The sequence below is a fragment of the Callorhinus ursinus genome, unplaced genomic scaffold (genome assembly GCF_003265705.2).
Source record: "Callorhinus ursinus isolate GAN/ISIS: 27379988/994484 unplaced genomic scaffold, GSC_fseal_2.0 scaffold2, whole genome shotgun sequence".
Taxonomy (NCBI): domain Eukaryota; kingdom Metazoa; phylum Chordata; class Mammalia; order Carnivora; family Otariidae; genus Callorhinus; species Callorhinus ursinus.
The window spans coordinates 80,450,965-80,464,900 of record NW_027397064.1 but is presented as its reverse complement, the minus strand read 5'-3'; positions in this window follow the sequence as shown (position 1 = coordinate 80,464,900).

Below are 13,936 nucleotides of genomic sequence, written 5' to 3'. Positions count from 1 at the left end.
CAGGAAAAGAAATTAGACCCTCCATCCCATGCATAGAGGCATTTGGTCTGTGAGCCTGCACTGCAGTGATAGCCCAGGCACAGATTGGGGACATGCTGAAAACTCTCAACATCCCCACTTCATGTTAGATGGACACAAAGAGAAAAGAGACTTGCTTTTGAAAGATAACTTCACCTTCTTGAAAAGTAAATCAAACTCAGAATCCTCCCAGGCCCCAGGTAACTCATTTTCCAAGCGTTACCCTGGCCAGGCTGTTTGACCCTACTTATTCGGTGGGAGTCCTTGGGGGCATCTTCTCTGATTGTATCCAGCTGCAGTCTAATGGCCAGCTGTCCTCTCAGCCTCTGATCAGGACCTTCCAAAGGTCTAGTCAGAAACTCCTGGTGAGTGGTATATGGTATCAGAGGCCTGAGTGTGCTCCAATTTGTCACGGTGCTGATTACGTGGATGCATAACAGATGGTGTCTTGTTTTAGATGGAGATGAGTAGGTGAGAAATTGGCTACGTTGAATTTCTTTATTACAAAAAAAAAAGAATGGGAAAAATAATCTGCAGCTGGTATGTCATTTTTACCCTCTAAGTGCAGTTTTCCTTCGTTTCAGTCATAAAAACCAAAAGGAAACTCAAACTCTCAGTTTGTTGCAAAACTAAGAATATCATTTCCTCTGTTACATGAAGTTAGGGTAGCAAACGATTTCTTTAAAAAAATTTTTATTAAAATCATGTGTGTTTATTTGTCCTTTTGTCCTTTGAAATGGACAGCAGAAGAAGGGGATTCTTTGAGCAATGGTCTTTAAAGTGATGTCCAGACCAGCATCATTACTCTCACCTGGGAAACTGTTAGAGCTACAACGTCTCAAGCTCCATAACAGACCTAATGAATTAAAAACTCTGGGGGTGGGAAGGAGGTGGGACTCAGCACTGTGTATTTTCACAAGCCCTCTAGCTGATTTTGATGTACAACAAACTTGAGAACCACTGTGTTAGAATATTGAAAACTCATGAAGTGCACTGATAAGAAGACTTTAGTTTTTTAAAAGGACTTTCAGGATCAATTCCCACGTCAGTGATATTTGTTTTGACATTTACCAAAGACATACACTGTGAGGAACCTGAAGAAAGGCTGTGGAATTTGCCTAAGTTCACATAGCCAGTAAGTGCCAGAGTTGGGATCTGGACCCCGGGAGCTGAGTTCTAGAGTGCTTGCTTGCAAGTACCACTTTAGGCAGTTTTTCCCAAGTGCAGCTCAGGAAGCTAACTTTGTCTCCAGACTTAGGTTTGGGATAGGTGGCTTATATACTGCATAGTCCAAGCCACCTTCTCAAAAATTTCAATAGCATCCTATCAACATTTCATATCCTTCCTCCCCTCAAAATCTTACTGTTTTTTCTACTGAACTCATTTTACCATCTAACTTACAATATATATTTTTCTTAATTATCATCTCCTCCTGCATTAAAATGCAAGTTCCATGAAAAGAGGCATTAAAAATGTATTGTGGAAATCTTCAAACTTATACAAAAGTAGAGAAAATAGTATAATTAACACAAATTATCCATCACCATGTTCAACAAATCCCACTAAATGGCCATTCTTGTTTCATCTTTATACCCACTCGCTCTCTACCCCCTGGATTATTTTGAAATCCTAGACAATGTGTCATTACTTCTATAAACATTTCAGAATATATATCTAAAAGATAAGTGCTCTTAAAAATATAGGTGTAATATCAGAGCTAAAACAAAATAAAAAGAAAGCTTAAAAATTTCTCAAAATCATCAATATCCCAGCAGTATTTAGATTTTTAAAATTTTCCTTAAAGTTATTTACAATGTGTTTGTTTAAGTCATGATCTAAATTGACCTACAAGCCATAGTTTGCTGACCCTTGCTATGGTATTCTGTAGTCTGATTCCATTAATTGCACAATCCTGGGTCCTTAACAGGTCTTCCATTTTTTTTGTTTGTTTGTTTCTGTAAATTGGTGGATCTAGAGGCGTGATCAGATTCAGGTTTGATTATGGGTTTTTTGTTTGTTTGTTTGTTTTTATTTTGTAAGGCAAACTATGTATTTTTTTCATGTTTCCATCAGCAAACAAAACAAATCCCAAAATAAGACAAACAAAAAGCAGTATACATCCATCATAGCATCTCTCTGTCATTTCTTAAAGATATTATTAATCATTGGTGATTATTACCTAGATCCATTAATTCATCAGGAGTTGAAGGACAATAATATTCTAATTTTATCATTACTTCTGTATTTATTAGCTAGAATCGTGTTATAAAAAGAAACGTTCTTTCAACAACTCTTTGGTTTTTCAGAGTATAGTCCATACAGAAAAGGCAGAATAAATGCTTGATTATTTAGCTTTTCAAAATAATGAGTTTGTTTTCTAGCATCCTCAGATAATTGAGTTTTTAAAATATTAATGTAAACTCAAGATATATATATCTGAAGTTTTTTTTTAAGACTTATTTATTTATTTTAGAGAGAAAGAGAAAGCATGTGTGAGCAAGGGGAGGGGCAGAGGGAGATGGAATGGGAGAGAATCTCAGGCAGACTCCTTGCTGAGCGTGGAGCCTGCCATGGAGCTTGATCTCTCGATCTTGAGATCATGACCTGAGCCAAAATCAAGAGTTGGACGCTTAACTGATTGAGCCACCCAGGTGCCCCTACATATTTGAAGTTTTTCAATCCATTGCCATTGTTATTCATTCTGGTGCACAGATTTTTCATTTTTGGTTAGTGGGAGCTTTTCAACTTGGCCCTGAGTCTTTTTGACTTAATCCTATCAGTCTTTGAATGCATCCCTTGTTTTTTATGATAAGATGTTCCAGATTTATCTTATAGATTCCCTGACCCAAACTCTGAATGACCCACTTCTCCAAGGTGTCCTGGTTCTTTTTAGTGGGAAAAGGCATTTAAAGACCATTATCTGAGCACTGGAGGTGGTGTTGCTCCTACTGGGTTGGTCATTGTTTCAACCTAAGCCTTTTTGGGTAACAGTTGGGAAATATTTTCTTAAGTAAACATACCTCATGAATTTATAAAGATGCTTTGAAATTTTTTGACTTAATCTTATCAGTCTTCAGTCTTATCTCCTTCCAGTCATGCCAAATAACTGAGTTCTCAAAGATATCAATGTAATTACTCATTTGATTTATTCACAATGTACACCCTAATAGACTCAGAATAGCACCAATATTACGATAAAGACGTCATTACTGAAAACAGCTTAATATTATTTTTAAGTTCTTTTGGCTTTAGGGTATTACTTCACTAGGGATATGCAACCAAATTATTGCATTTTAAAATCATTTTCAGTACTTCCTCTTTGTGTGATTATTCTGTTTCTGAGCTGTCCAGTATGGTAGCCACTAGACACTTGTGGCTATTAAATGTACATTTAAATTAATTAGATATAATTTAAAAAAATTTAGTTTTTGGGGTGGCTGGGTGGCTCAGTTGTTAAGCATCTGCCTTCAGCTCAGGTCATGACCCCAGGGTTCTGGGCTTGAGCCCCTCATCGGGCTCTCTGCTCGGTGGGAAGCCTGCTTCTCCCTCTCCCACTCCCCCTGCTTGTGTTCCTTCTCTCGCTATGTATCTCTCTGTTAAATAAATAAAATTTAGTTTTTAGTAACACTAGACACATTTCAAGTGTTCAATACTCATATGTGGCTAGAGACTACCATACTGAACAGAGCAGATGGAGAGCATATTCATCATCACAGAAAGTTCAACTGGGTAGCACTGATAGCGAGGTACATGGTTAAATTCACTTACAATCTTTTGTATTTTAATTTTTAGAAATTCCTTTTATATTTATTTCATTTTTTGTTATTAAATGAGTACTTATATAATTCCAAAGACAAGTCTATAGACAAGGTGTGTTCAAGGAAATCTAGTTTCTTTTCCTGTTCCCTCTAACCTGTTCTTTCTCTCTCTTCCTACAGGTAAACTTTAAAAAATATGGTTTATGTTTCCATTAGTTTTATTTTTAATGTAAACAAAGATATATACATATAATATACATATATATAATTATAATTCCCCTATTTTCTTAGATAAATGGTTAAATCTTATGCATTGATTGAGTAGCATTTTCTTGCAATAAAAAGCATATGTAATAATAAAACCACTAACCCTTTAGAAGGGAGGTGGTGGGGGGATGGGTTAGCCCGGTGATGGGTATTAGGAGGGCACATACTAAATGGAACACTGGGTGTTATATGCAAACAATGAATCATGGAACACTACATCAAAAACTAATGATGTAATGTATAGTGATTAACGTAACATAATAAAAAAAAAAAGAAGTAAATCAATGTTAACTTGCCATAGTAGTCTTTTTAAAACAATGCACCTGGAGAAGTGGTGAGACCAGCGAGATACTAAATCTCAGGAAAACCTAAAGTTATGGGGCAGTTTTTAACAGAAAAATTTGAAGCTCAAGTTAATGATCAAAAATAAATTCTGAAGATCCCAAGTGGTGAATGAAGGGTGCCATGTGTGTTGGAACACAGAGACGACCAGTTCAGCCCAAAAGGATGCCAGAAAGTGGTACTAACTTGCTCTCCAATAAGAAAATTTCAAATCCATCGAGATGGTTGCCAACAAATGGAGTTTTTTTTAAAGGGTGGAACATGTTCATATTTCCTTAGTTTTTGTCAACAACTTAACAGCTGTGTTCCAAATGGACTGAAGTTGAGCCAAAATATTGTCTGGCAGCCCTGAAAACAGAATCTGACAATAATTGATTTTCAGAGCATTCACAGTATGAATCCCAACATTCCACGGTCTGGAGAAATTGGGGAGACAAGGGGGTGGTGAACATGGATCTTTATTTTCTTATTAGTGTAGATAGTATATAACCAAAGAAAATCTGAACAAGAGATTATCTTCATCATTGTGCTCCATCTCTTAAGATGAAGTGAAAGATCTCTGAGATAAGTAAAAATAAAAATATATCTCTCTGTTCGGATGTTTTCTATTGCTCTAGCAAGTGACTTGACTATTATTGTGCCACTGATTTTATGGGTGACACAAGACAGTATGCATATAAGCTTGATATTCTCTATATGAAAAATTTTTAAAAATCAGGTCTTACATCCAATACTGAGGAAGATATGGAATCCAACTCTCACAAGTTCTTGGAAACCTGTGATTCTTCCAGTGAGAAATAAATGAAATGCAAAGTATTGAAAACGTTTCCCTTAGAGATGTTCTCCAAAGTATTTGAAAGGCATTGCAAAATAAAAAGTAGTCAGTGATATTATTTAGCAATTCAGTGTGGGGAATAGGGAATGTAACTAAGACTAATCTCAGAACATTCCTATAAACCATAAAAAACAGAAAAACAAAAAACGCATGTTCCATTCCAAATTTTCAGAGCAAATCAACTAAGTGTACTTGAATTTCTACAGTCAATATTTACACAACTTTTAATTAAAAAAATAACAAAAAACTTTTTCTATTAAAGAAAAAAGATCTCATTTCTTTAGTAAACAACCTGGGGCAAAATTACTTAATCACTTTGGTCCCTGGTTTAAAATTTTAAACTTTTCCCAGCTGTCCAGAGACAGCTACATGCAAATATTTTCAGTCTGCCTTACTCATCATAAATATCTACCTTCTTGGAAAATATTCCCTGTGTAAATATGAATGAGATTGTAAGCTTTAACCCTGTATACTAAATTTTTGAACTCTGTTGACTCACTAGCCAATATTTAGTTAATTTGGAAACTATATGGTAAATCTCCTATTCATACTTTTAACACTGGTGTGGGCCAACCACTGAAAAGACAAAAAGTAAAGAGGGGAGATCGTGCTTTATTTTACATTACTAGGGTATAAATCTCTAGTGAAAAATTTGTGAACTGCAAATGTACAGACAAAGACTAATAAGTTGACTAATTGTTATCCTAATAGACTAAATAGACTAGAGACTAATACATTGAATGAAACTAATATAGACTAGCAAAGTTGACAAAAAGTTGAAAAACATCTTGATGGTCACCTTGTCCAATCCTCTCGTTCAGAACAGGGAACTGAGACTCTGAGAGTTTAGAGATATGTCTTACCAATGATTTTGTACATGTCAGTGGCAAAATAAAACCAGATCTGGGGTTCCTGACTCCCTGCCCAAAACTATTCCCTCTCATGCCTTCAGGTGCATTGTCATCTATGAGCAGGTATCTAGCTTCTTCCTGTTCAAAACAAACACTGTAAGTGATCACCTTAATGAGGGTTTTCTCTGCCAGGATCACATCCTCTTTCTGATTAACATTTCCTGACATGAAGAGCACCAGCTGGGATGGGTTAGATGACCCGGGTGGTGGAGATGGTTGGTTCCCAGAGCTTTGGCTCCATGGACCTGTTGAAGGGCTCTGATCTTGGACATATTTTTTTGTTTGCTGAAGCCAAAAATGTGCTTGTCTTGTCAGCATTCTGGAAAGGTTTGCCTTTGAGTCACACTTTTCCTCTGGACCTCTTGTTCACCCACTTCACTTTTTTTCCCCACTATTAATCATGATTTAACATTCATTTAACACCGTCATTGTGTCACCATACCATATACTACTCAGACATTCCACAGAATAATAACTAGAAACAACAGTAAAAACTAGTATCAACTACAGTATTTGGAGCATTAATTATGTGTCAGGCAACTTATACACTTGTACACTTTGTCAGTTAATCCTTAGACTATCCCTTTAAGACACATTATGAGGCAGGGATTATTAAAACTGATTTTACAGATGAAGAAACAGTCTCAGAGAGTTTCAGCAAATTTCCCAAGGGAAGGGGAAGAGACAGGGTTCTCTGACTCCAAAAGCTCTGTTCCTAATTACTACTCTATATGGTCTCTAGATTTAAAGTACCATTTTATCCATCTCGGGTCCTATAGCTGGATCACAACTTATTCACAAAGAGATGGGAAATCAAGGCTGTGATAGAACATCTTTAAGAAGGAAAAAATCAGTCATTACTATAATAATTATACCTAACATTTTTAAGGAACTTCTACCTCTTAGGATCCTAAGATCACTTAAAATCTTTTAGCTATTCTTGAACAGAGAACAGAAAGCCCATTATAATCCATGCTTCATGGGTCCCCACCTAAGCCCACCCTGTTCCCTGTTCTTGAATACCCCATAGCTTTTCTCTCTCCTAGCAGCATCTCTCACAGCCTGGTCTTTCCCACACTTCCTTATCAGAATTCCTTTAACTTTCTCATGTTTTATTTTCCTCAGGTTTGCTTCTCTTTAAGCACATCTCCTAAAACTAGGAATTACATTTTCTGGATGTTATTGACAGAAACTTCCAGATTATATGTCTATTTTTACTAAAAATGAACAGAAAAGTTATAAAGTAAAACAAAAACAAAAACAAAAACAAAAAACCCAGTTTGGAAGAGTTTTACCAAAGCAGAAAATTGTAAACCAGCATCTTATGGAACCACATTATTCAGACATTTCCTTCTTTTCCAGCTCTTCTTTCCTTTGTCTATGTTTCCCCCAAAGAAGACAAAAACTCAGATGATTCGCAGCTTATTAGTAAATTGAACAAGTGATAATAAATTCCTCCCAGAAAATTTAGCTACTTTCAAACTGCCATTAAATAATAGGTAAATGCTCTTTGTTCTAGTGTTACCTTGGTGTCATGATATCAGATGTGTATGATATTTGTTCAAATAAACATATTCTCAAAGGATTTAAAGACTATCCCTTATCACACAGCCATCATGATTCACAGCTTTAAACACATCAAGTTGAAATTTATTGTTATCATGAATTTAATAAGATCATAGGATTTGATAGAATTGGAAATGAATGCAGAACATTCCCCTATCTTCTCTTCAGATACGACCATGCTCCTAGACTGATAAAAATCAAGCCTATTATGAACAGGTAGATTCTAATCAACCTTGTGAAGTAATACACCGCAGGACTTTGAAACCTTATTTGGTTGCAACCTGCCCCTGGATCATCTTCATCTCGTCTTCCTCTCAAAAGAGGTAGACCATAATGTGTGACTATTCTCAAGAATGGGTAATCAACTCCTTGGCACCTCTCATGAGTTTTTATCCTCAGACTTTGTAGTTTTTTATGGTAGGTCATTTTATCATCTCTATACAAATATTTATATCTATTAATATCATGCCACCCCTTCTGAAGCCCTGCTTTCTAACAACTGTTACACAAGCATTAATTCTCATAGTAGCTTTGGGGTTTACAGGCCCTTTATCAATAGGAAAATGGGGGGAGGCCTAAAATCACCCATAAAAATCAGTCAACTATAGACCAGATCTCTACACTCTAAATCATATGCAGTTGAAAAAAGTAAAAAAAAAAAAAGTACAGTGAAAAAAGAAAGTAAGAAAGAAAAGACGGGGGGAAAAAACAGAAAAAGACAATAATCTCTTGGATACACTGACACAAAATTATAAACAAATGAAATTGAGCATGATTGCCAGATACTGCTCACCCTTTCAAGATTCTCAAGCCTACTTGATGTTAAAGAAATTCATGTGATCATGCTAACAGATGTGATGGAGGCAAAACCAGCTCTGTTAAATGGACAAAGACAGTGCCAAAAGCCTTTAAGAAATCAGAAAAAGGAATTCAAGAATCAGTCCTGGCTAAATAACAGGGAGCTGATGTGAAGATTGCAAATGTGATGAATATGCTGTGACCACCTCTAACAACACATACTGCTCTGCTCTGGGGAGAAAAACTAGGATTTTGTCATTCTGTAGCAACTACAGGCCCTGAAAGACAGCATCTTCTAAGTAGAGGGTTGGGTTCTCAAAACAGGGAGAAAGCATGAATCTAGGTCTCTGATTAACCTGAGGCCGCAGAGGAAGGAAAGAGTATATGCCTTGTTCAAGTAATGGCTAATACTGACACTGCTCTCCCTGGTGTGTTTCTCACACTACTCTTCAATGCAGACCAGTGGCCTAATATTGAAGCACAATGCTGTTTAAGTAACTCTCCAAAAAGGAAAAGGATCGCATTTATTTATACAACCCCCTCTGTTATACCGCTTAATCTGAAAAATGATTTTAAAATAACTGGAGGAATATATGAAATGAATACCTTTCTGTAATTCCATCATAAATATTGTTTCTTTCAATTATGTTTCTGCAAAAAGTAGAGCTGTAGTAAGTTCAAGGTTTTACTTTTAGGAAGTTCCCTGGAAGGAAATTAATTATATTTTGACAGACAGCAATATGGGTTTTGAAAATGAATAAATGGGAATGGGTCAGAGATTGTTGATTTTCTAGCAAGACAAGAAAAAGAACTAAATCTATTGACTTGTTTTATGGAATGGCAGGCTTACAGATATATTTTAAAAATATTTTAATTATTAGGGGCACCTGGGTGGCTCAGTCATTAAGCATCTGCCTTTGGCTCAGGTCATGATCCCAGGGTCTTGGGATCAAGCCCTGCATCAGGCTCCCTGCTCGGTGGGGAGCCTGCTTCAGCCTCTCCCACTCCCCCTGCTTGTGTTCCTTCTCTCCCTGTGTCTCTCTCTGTCAAATAAATAAATAAAATCTTTTAAAAATATATTTTAATTATTATTTTAAAAAAACTCTAAAAATCTTTCAGATTATCACTCATAATAAAAATTAACAAGAGTATATAGTAGTGATGTTATTATAATATAAGAAATATTTAAAGGGTAGGTAGTTTACCTTGCCTTCTCTGGGAATCAAAAATAAGAAATTTCAGCAACCTAAGTGTTGATAAACACAGATAGATGAATGGATAAAGAAAATGTGATACACACAGGCACACAATGGCATATTACCCAGCCACAAAAAAGAATCAGAGCTTGCCTTTTGCAGCAACATGGATGGACCTAGAGGGTATTATCCTAAGTGAAATAATTCAGACAGAGAAAAACTACCATATGATTTCACTTATACGTGGAATCTAAAAACAAAAAGAAATGAACAAACAAACAAAAAAACAAAAAAATAGAAACAGAATCAGAAATACAAAGAATAAACTGGTGGTTTCGGTGGGTGGAGGGGGGGTTGAAGGGTACAAATAGGTGATGGGGATTAAAAGGTACAAACTTCTACTTATAAAACAAATAGATCACAAGGATGAAAAATACAGCATGTGGAACATAGTCAATAATATTGTAATAACGATGTATGGTGATAGATGGTAACCACACATCCTATGATGGGCACTGAGTAATGTATAGAATTGTTGAATCACTCTGGTGTACAGCTAAAACTAATATAACACTGTATTTCAACTATACGTCAGTTAAAAAAAGTCATACTGAGATAGCCTCTGAAATGACACCCTCTCTTCCTCCACCAGACCATTATCTCCTAACATTGCAATTCTTCAAACTAAGATAAAAAATACCCCACCTCACATGGGGCAGGGGATTATAAATCCCAAGGTAATCTACAGAATCAGAAATTATAGATGGGGAGGTCCTGAAATATAGGAACATATACAGAAAGTTTGTTGTATGAAAGCCGAGATTGAAACATAATGGGTGGTAGGAGCTTTGTTTAAAAAATTAGGGTATAGTCATACAATAAAAACTTGGCAGTCATTTAAAAGAATGAGTAGCTCTTTATGTACTAGTGTCGAACAGTGACCTGTGTATTCTGTTAAGTGCATAAGTCCGAGTGACCAAATAGTATGCCTAGTAGGATCTCGGTTTATACTTATATACACACGTGCAAGATTTTGACTGAAAGAGAAAAAGTCTATTAGCAGAACTTACTTCTGGAAAGTGGGATTGGGTATTTACAGCCTTCTGTACTACTTATTTTTTTTTTTCCAAACAAGCATGATCCTCTTAATTAAAAAGAAAGTCGGTAATAATTAAAAGAAAGCATATAACGGATGCACACTGCTATGAGTACCATAGGCTTGCAAAATCTTTGTGGAGGACTAATTGGCAATGTCTATCAAAAGTTTTAAATATCACAGTACTTTTAACCAGCCAGCTAGTTCATTTCTGGGGATTGATTGTAGAGAAGAAAATCTCAGCTTTAAAACAATTTTTAAAAAATTAAAAGAATTAGAAATTATATGAGACTCTTTGTGTTTATGTTCAACTATGAATAAATAGAAATATGATGAATAGATGATGAAAAATAGATATAAAAATTACAGAATGAAATGTCTGAAGTGAACCACAAGAAGACTTCAGGACCCTGCCTCTGCCATTAACAAAGCTTCCCAGAAATATGAACAGAGATCTTAGAATCAAGGAGGAAAATTTAAAAGTTTCAGGAAAAGAAGGAAACTTTGGAGCCTGTCCTTGCCATGTCTCCAGAAGTTCAAATTCACCTTGGCCAATTTATATCATGAGTCAGGGAGGAGTCATACATTTAGCCTTTTTCAGGGTTGAGCTGAGTTAAACCCGGTGCTCTCACCTGCTGAGCTATGAGCAAGGGTGCTCGCTGTCCAGGATGCCTTTAACCTTACAGAACACCAAGAACCCACCTGTCCTATCTAAATTCTTCCAGTGTGTGGATCTTAGCACCTCCCACCAAGCCAAGTTTCTTTGTTTTTTAACAAACCTATCAAGTGATGGACTTTAACCCAAACAGGACATCACAACTAGGAGATAAAACTAAATTTTGGTTACCATATAATAGGACCGAGAAGGAAATAAGGTAACACGATGTGGTAGATATCCAGGTGCCGATTCCTGGAAATTGTGAATGTTACCTCATATGGCAAAGGGACTCTGGAGACGTAATTAAATTAAGGATCTTGAGATGAGATTATCCTGGGTTATCAGGGTGCCCCCTAAATGTAATCACAAATATCCTAAAGGATAGGATATTTGGAAATTTGTTTTCTGTGTGGCATTTTTAATAAAGTATTTTTTACTTTAGGACTTTAGATTCCTCAGCAATTTTTTTGACAACTTGATTTTGCAGAATAAAAAGATGCTATGAACTCTTACTGAATTATAGCATTTTGATCGAAATATTGACTATATCATTTCAGCAACAGAATCTCCACCCTAATCTTAGAATCAGTACAACTCTTTTTTTCTTTTACAAAGATGCACTAGTAGACGATAGGATAGGAAATTTGACCACAGAAGCTGATGTGACAATGGAAGCAAGATATATCCCTGGCTTTAAGGATAGAAGGGGCCAGATGAAAGAAGCAGACAGCTTCCAGGAACTAGATGAAGCAAGTCATGGATTTTGTCCTGGGGGCTCCAGAAGGAACCAGCTTTACTACTGCCTTGACTTTAGTCCACTGAAACTGACTTTGGATTTCTGACATCCAGAACTGTAGGAGCATAAATTTGTGCTATTGAAGCCACTAAGTCTGTGGTCATTTGTTACAGCAGCAACAGGAAGTAAATACACATGGTGATAAGAGCATGGCCTCCAGTGTCAGGAATATCTGAATTAGAAAACCGACTCTGACACTCACTGACCTGATGACCTTGAAACTGGATTTAATTTCCAGAAGCTTTAGCTTCCTCATGTTTTGAGCAATTAATGAGATGATTCATGGGAAGTGTTTAAGCATAGATGATGGCCCAGAACGTGTGCAACTAATGAAAGCTAATATTATTAGGAAGGAAAGGAACTGAAGATGATTGAATCCAGCTAAGTCCCTGGCACTTTTCGGCTCCTTTCTCATTGAAGTCCCATGACAATCCTGAGAGGCAAATATTTCTGTTCTAGTCGTTTTACAAATTAGGCACCTGAGATTCAGATTAAGATTAAATTATTTGTGTAGCTGGTTATAGTTTATATTTATCACCCAACATTCACTCTCTATTGAAACTCTGACAATAAAATCCTTCACAGAGATTTTTTCCAAACCTAAGCAAATTCAAGATGAATGTACCAAACGCAGTTGGTGAATAGAGGGTAGGGTCAGGAATCTGGCAAACCTGGGTCCTCACCCCTCCTCTGTGCCAAATTCCTCCTCATGGCCTTTTCTGTCCTTCCTTCTTCATAGGTAAACATAAATTGGTTGAAATATTAACCATGAGATAAGTATCTGACCTTTAAAAAAATTCTCTAAACAAATCTAATAGTGGCATTTTTAATAAAGTATTTTTTACTTCAGGACTTTAGATTCCTCAGCAATTTTTTTGCCAACTTGATTTTGCAGAATAAAAAGACGCTATGAGCTCTTACTGAATTATAGCATTTTGAACAAAATATTGACTATATCATTTCAGCAACAGAATCTCCACCCTAATCTTAGAATCAGTACAATTCTTTTTTTCTTTTACAAAGATGCACTAATAGAGGGTTGAGGGGAATTAAAAGAATATTATTCTCTGGTCTTTATAGTAAATGAAGTAAAAGTCCCTATGATGACCACAAAGGCATTGTTAGAGGGTAACAGGTTATAAAAGTTCATTGACAAACTTACCAACACCATGTCTGTTTCTTTGGGGACATAGAGATAGTTGTAGGATGTGAATCTTGGTGTGTTCATAATTGGACCCTCAACATAGACACAATTCATATCTTCAGAATATTCTCTACCATGGCAACAGAGACTATTCAGACTCTCCCTCCTTGCTAGGAATGCTGAAGGATTTAAACTCTCCCAACAGCAAAGTGGCCTAGGATCAGGGGACTTAGATTCAGCAGTCTGAATCTAAAGATGCCTTGAGTTCACTTCCAATTCCAAAATGCTATGTTTTAATTGTCTTCTGACTCGTCAGTTAATCTGCTCTATGTTACACTGGCAGGGTTCTTATAACTCCATGATGTTCCAGAAGCCTATTTTACAAATAAAAAACCGAGAAGAGATGAGGTGACTTATCTCAAGTCCTACAGCTGGGCACCTATAGAACAAATATTAGAACTCAGGCCTTCCAAATCTTATACTCACTCCTCTCTTTCCATACCATCTGTAAACTACAGCATCCTTTACCCAAAAACAGCAAGGTGCAGATG